Source organism: Oryzias latipes, chromosome 23 (genome assembly GCF_002234675.1).
Source record: "Oryzias latipes chromosome 23, ASM223467v1".
Taxonomy (NCBI): Eukaryota; Metazoa; Chordata; class Actinopteri; order Beloniformes; family Adrianichthyidae; genus Oryzias; species Oryzias latipes.
The window spans coordinates 849,123-855,168 of NC_019881.2; positions in this window are offsets into that span (position 1 = coordinate 849,123).

Sequence of the window (6,046 nt, forward strand, 5' to 3'; positions counted from 1 at the left end):
TTGTGTGACTGCGGTTGTCATGGGGGCAACACAGCAACGGAAGGAGGCGTTGCCTTGGGCGCTCCTGAGGGGATGCGCGGGAGAGGAAAAAGGAGGGCTGCGCGCCCGGCTTACGTGTTCTCTCTGGGTTTTGAACGAGGAAGTGTTTGCAGACGTTGTGTCGGACTAACAGTTTGATCCAAGCAAAAATATAAACGGCCTGTTCCGCAGCAGTGTCCCGCTTCATTAGTTAACGTTTGCGTCCCGACCGGAAAAAACAGCAGTTTCCGACTACAGTCTGAAGCCTGAAGCTGAAAGGTAACACGCTGATGGGGCTCCAGCTGTCCTCGAACAGCAAAATCAGCGCACAAAAGCACCTTAATAAGTCATGTGATCTCAGTTGGTGGTGTCCTCAGTTGACGTCACTGAGGTACGACTCGCATTTACTGGGGAATATCCCATTTGTCTGCTTGAATCATGCAGTGTAAATGCGGCCCAAGTGACCCAATTCCGATTTTTTCCTCTTATGTGGCACAGATCAGATATGACCGGTGAGCATTTGGGCGTGCCATGTAAGCAGACAAATCGGATGACTTTTGTGAGCTGAGTTTGCTGTTCGAGGACAGCTGGAGTCCCATCAGCGTGTTACCTTTCAGTCTCAGCCGTAGTCGAAAATCGCTGTTATTTAATGAAGCGGGACACCGTTGCTTTGGAACAGGCTAGAAGCCATTTATATCTTTGCTTGTGTTGCAGAGTGGGGGCGTGTATGATGGGGACAGCGCGTGCTGTGTGTGTGTGCGTGGGTGTGTGTGTGTGTGTGTTTGTGTGTGTGTGTGTAAGGAGAGGAGAGGGGGTGTGAGCGAAGAGCGGGAGAGTGTGACGGGGAACCGCAATAAAAAGAAGGTGTCTCCCCCCAAAAGGACTGTTTTGGAGTCTTTCTTAACCCACTCTGGAGGCTGAGGGTTCAGAACGGGAAAGTGAACCCCGAAGGAGAATCCGCCTTTGGCCCTAGAGAAAATCTCCTGTGTGATTCTGACCACGGTCGGAAAAGAGAAGTCATCGCGCAGGAAAGGTTCAACACTTGGATCAAACTGTTAGTACAGCACGTCTGCAAACACTTCCTCATTCAAAACTCAGAGAGAGCAAATGAGCCGGCCGAGCAGCCCCCCTTTTTCCTCTCCAGCGTATCCCCTCTCCTGCCTCATCCTGATCAGGAGCGCCCAAGGCAACGCCTCTGTCCGTCGCTGCGTTGCCTCCATGACAACCGAAGTCACAAAAGTCAGAAGGAGGTCCGCGGAAGAAGAAATGCTGCTACGTAGTCCTCAGAACGTCTACGTTTTATAGTTTCAGCATCGTATAGTGTAAATGCAAAAATCGGATACGGGTCACTTTTAAAAGATGATGTAAGCGGGTCGTCAAAAAAAATCAGATATAGTCAGAAAATCGGATATGAGCATCAAGACCATATCAGTCCCGATCAGGTTTTGCTTTTGGTCCGGATCTGATTCCGAGTAGTTTAAGTATCTGCTTATACCGAGTCCTGATCCGAAAGCTTTGTGACACATTTAAAAAATCAACACATTTCATAAGCAGATCCAGGTGTTCCACCATTTTTATTTTATGAACCTTCTTTTATCGTCTGAACAAACGCCTTTGGTGAATTAGCTTGAACAATCAAGTGAGAATACTGCAACTATGAACTAGAAATGAGAGTTAACTATTAACTGGTACAAATAGGTGATAGTCGTGTGAGAAAGATTGATGGCTGTCAGAACCTTTAAAGCTATTGAACAATTTTGATCAGATGTGGTTCAAATCTCTAATAAAAACTATTCAAAAGTATTGATGACTTTCTATTAAAATCCTTGGTGTAGCCTGAATAGGATGACGAGTATTCATGACTAGCTCATATCAATGTAAACATTTAGTAGTTTGGGTTGATTTTGTGAGATTATGGGTTGTAATTTTTCCCGAACTTGCAATTTGTAGACAGTTCCTTGGCAGCCGTCTAACTGCTGTTTCTCCGTTTAATTGTCAATAAAAAGAATTTAAGTAAAAATGTTTTTTTCTCTTAAATTAAAAAAAACACAGAAGAGACACTCAGTTTAAAACAGTTATTAAGAGTATTCTGCACGTCAGCATATTTTTGTGCCTCCTACTTAAACTAGTGCCAAATGCGTTTTATGCCATTTAAATATCGTGATCCATGAATGACATCCAGACTTCTAGTGGAGTATTTATCTGTAATAATGAGCTTGACATGTATAGCACTGATCATAATAAAAATAAAATAAATATTCAATCCCTGATCAATGCACATCTGATCCCCATTGAGTCTGAAACTACGTGATCGTGCTCAATGTCAGATCACGTTAGCTGATTGTGGACATCGATAGTTGTTACCGTTTTCAAAGTGAGAGGTTCCTGGTTCAACTCCTGGCTGGGTTTTTTCTGTGTGGACACGTTCTCCTCACGCATGTGGAGTTTCATTAGTTAACCCTCGCACACATTTGTTTTATAGCTTTTATTTTTCAATTTTTGTCAATAAGACATAAAGACATAAGCAAAAGCAAACAAGCAGAAAGGAAAACCAACTCTAGATCCCAATAATACAAAAAGTAAAAAAGGGCAGCCGGAGAAAAAAACAAACCAATTCCAGATAAGATGAGTCGGGTACATCAAAGGGTTTCCATCATATTCCAATAACAATGCAAAGGGAGTCTTAAAATGAATGTGCAATAAAGTGAATAAATAAAATCTAATAGAAGAGAAAGAAAGCACACTTCTACACAAATGCTCTTATCATGGCGGCAGAGATGTTCACATTAATATCATCAAGGAAGGGCCTCCAAGTTTCTTTAAAAGATCAGTTTTTGAGTGTGACAGACAAGTCAAGCGGTCCGGAGGAATCTATTCCAATAACGTTCTCTGCCATCCAGAAATTGAGTTTTTTTCCTTAATCCAGTTCTGCAGGAGGTTTTTTTTCTTGCACAGAATGCTAATATAGTAGAAATCCTTTTATGATATATGTTAGTAATCCTACTGCTGGGAAGAACCAGAGAAACTGGGTCAAACTTAATGTCCTCTTTCAGAATTTTTCGCATTTCAAGTAAGACATTTCTCCAGTAATTCTATAACCAAATACAAGACCAGAAATACTTAGTGAGATCGCCGATCTCCGTCTTACACTTAAGGCAAAATGGAGAGACATCCTTTCTGTCTCTGGAGAGGCGGTATGGGGCAATTTGTGCTCGATGGAGAATCATTAGTTGTATTGCTCTGCTCTAGTTACATATTGTTATTTTCCGTGCATTATCCCAAATATCTTCCTACCTCTCTTTTGTTATTGCAACACAAGCACACATTTTAAAACTAAGAGCTGATTGAACGTCCCTCAAAGTCTAGAACGCTCTCCCTCTGTCGCTAAGCTTTACCGACTCAGCCGAGGTTTTTAAACGACACCTGAAGATCTTTGATTTCAGCAGACTTTGAACTAAATGTGAGATTTTTAATGTTGTTTTATCCTGTCTTTTAAGTAGGTTTGACCTGCATTGAAAAGCACTCTAGGATTCTTTCTGGGGAAAATGCTGTATAACTAAACTTTACTGACTTACAAGAAAAACAACTGGCTACTAAAAAAATGTGTCTGTCACAGATGTAACTACACATTTCTGACCAAACATTGTTTTGTGTGGTTTGATTTTTCAGGATTCAAGTTATACATGTGTGAGTGGCTGTTACTGCCCACTCGACCTTTATGAGGATCACCATGAAAACTGTGTTTCCAGAGACAAGTGTACATGCAGACACGAGGACAAAGTGTTTGGGGCTGGAGAGAAACTCCAGACCGGCCAGCAAACATGGTGAAGTCTCAGTGGTTCTTTCATTAGCTGCTTAGTAACAATGTCCCACATGTTCATTCATGATCACTGCTCTGTTCTGCTTTAAGTGTCTGCATTGAAGGGGTCTGGAACTGCACCGACAACCCCCAACCTGGAAGATGTCAAGTTTACGGCAATGGACATTTCCAGACATTTGATTTGAAATGGTACAGCTTTGATGGACACTGTCAGTACACACTTGTTGAGGTGAGAGGAACAGAAAGGACTCCTGAATGTTCAACAAAAAAATGCATATTCCAAATAAAATAAAGTGAATTCTGTTGTGTCAAACACTAGAACCTCCATGTCCTGATATAGTGGAGCCGGTTGGCTTGTACCACTAAATTGTGAATTTAGTGGTACAAGCCCCACATTTGCTCTGAATGTACCTTAGGAACCCACAGGAAAATTCCAAAATGGTGGCCAATCTGTAAAGATGGCGGCCAAACAATCAGTTGTTTCAGAAATATTCTCTATCTATTCAGCCCAGTCTCAACAACATGGGCCACATTGTACTTGGCATAACTGAATGTAACCCCCCCCCCCCCCGTTTTGAAGGATGAAGACAAGACTTTCTCTATCAGAGTGGAAACTGTACCTTGCTGTGAAAAAGAACTCACCTGCTCTCGTTCCGTCATTATGGACCTGAAGGTAAATAAACCATAATCTCATCAATTTCATGATCTGTTCATCTTCTTTAGTCTGGCGTTTTAGCAATGCTATGTTCACAACGGGCTCAGGAATGTGTGTTTGTGTGACCGCTTTCAATGAAATGTCTATGAATATGCAGGTACATGCATGTTTTCTGCTTCCGTGTTTAAAACTCTCACCTCCATTTGTCACTATGAAATTTTTAAGTAAGTTCTCTGGCTCTACGTACAAAATCTGTGGCGATTGTGCGAGTCCTTAAATTTTGACCATTGACCAACCAAGGATTTGGTATGTGATGTATGGGATCAAAACGCAGAAGTACCAAATATTTAAAAATTAATCATGAAGGAGAAATTAATTATTGCGGTTTGTGCCTGGCGGAATTATATGACAGCAAGTATTTCGTATATCGGCACAGATCTGTCAAAGAAACAGCCTTTACCAAGATTTGTGAGCTTTGCACTGCTGCAACATTTTGCACCAACCCTATTCCAACTGTGAATAACTGCGCAGGGATTGAGTAGTAACAGTCCAATGTGAACATCACACGCTAAAGCACATTCAAAAACCCAAGTTCAGCACATCTGCACTGCACATGCTCGGTGTGTGCGTAGCATCAAATCGTCTTTGTGCATTAATAATTACCAGGGTACAACTTTGCCAACTAGGTCATTGAATACCAGAAAATATATGTATGTTTTAATGTGTCAACATTTTTCCACTTTAAGGGCGGAGTCACCCTGACGTTAAGAGACATGAACATAACCAAAGAGTACAAATATGGCTGGAGTCCAGACAAAAATTCCCTAGTGACTATCCACAGTGTGGGAATGTATTTCATCATTTTAGTTCCAAGTCAAGGTATCACCTTAATTTGGGACAAACACACAAGGATCAATATTGAACTAGACGGAAAGTGGAAGGTGAGTGATGAGAATCATCCGAGTTTGAACGAACTTATACCAAAGTAAATGCATTCCTTCACTTCTGTAGAACAAAGTCCGTGGTCTTTGTGGGAACTTTGATTCCAATGAGAACAATGATCTACAGATAAAAGGTTCAATAGGTGAGGTGTTTTTTATGCTTAACCTTTGCTGTTATTGTTGGGTAAAATAGGAATACATATTTATTTATTCTTTTACAGAGATAAGCAGTGCTCTGACCTTTGGTAACAGTTGGAAGATTTCCACTCCTCCTTGTTCAGATGTGACCAATGAGGTATTTCCATGTGTTCACAACAGCTACTGTAAAAACTGGGCTGAGCGGCGCTGTTTGATCATTACTGGAGACAAGTTTCAGAGCTGTCACTCAAAGGTATGGTTGTATCCTCTTACTGTCGACCCACTCCATCATTCTACTCTCCTAATCTCTTTATCTGGTCTTCCTGCTTCTAATTCTGCTCTTCTGACTCACCTGTTCTCTCTTATTTTCCTTTCTTCTTACATTAGTCATCAACACATAAGACACAACACCTTTTGTGATAGTTAACATTCCTTCTTTACAAAAGAGCAAAATAGACCAACACAGTTTGCTTT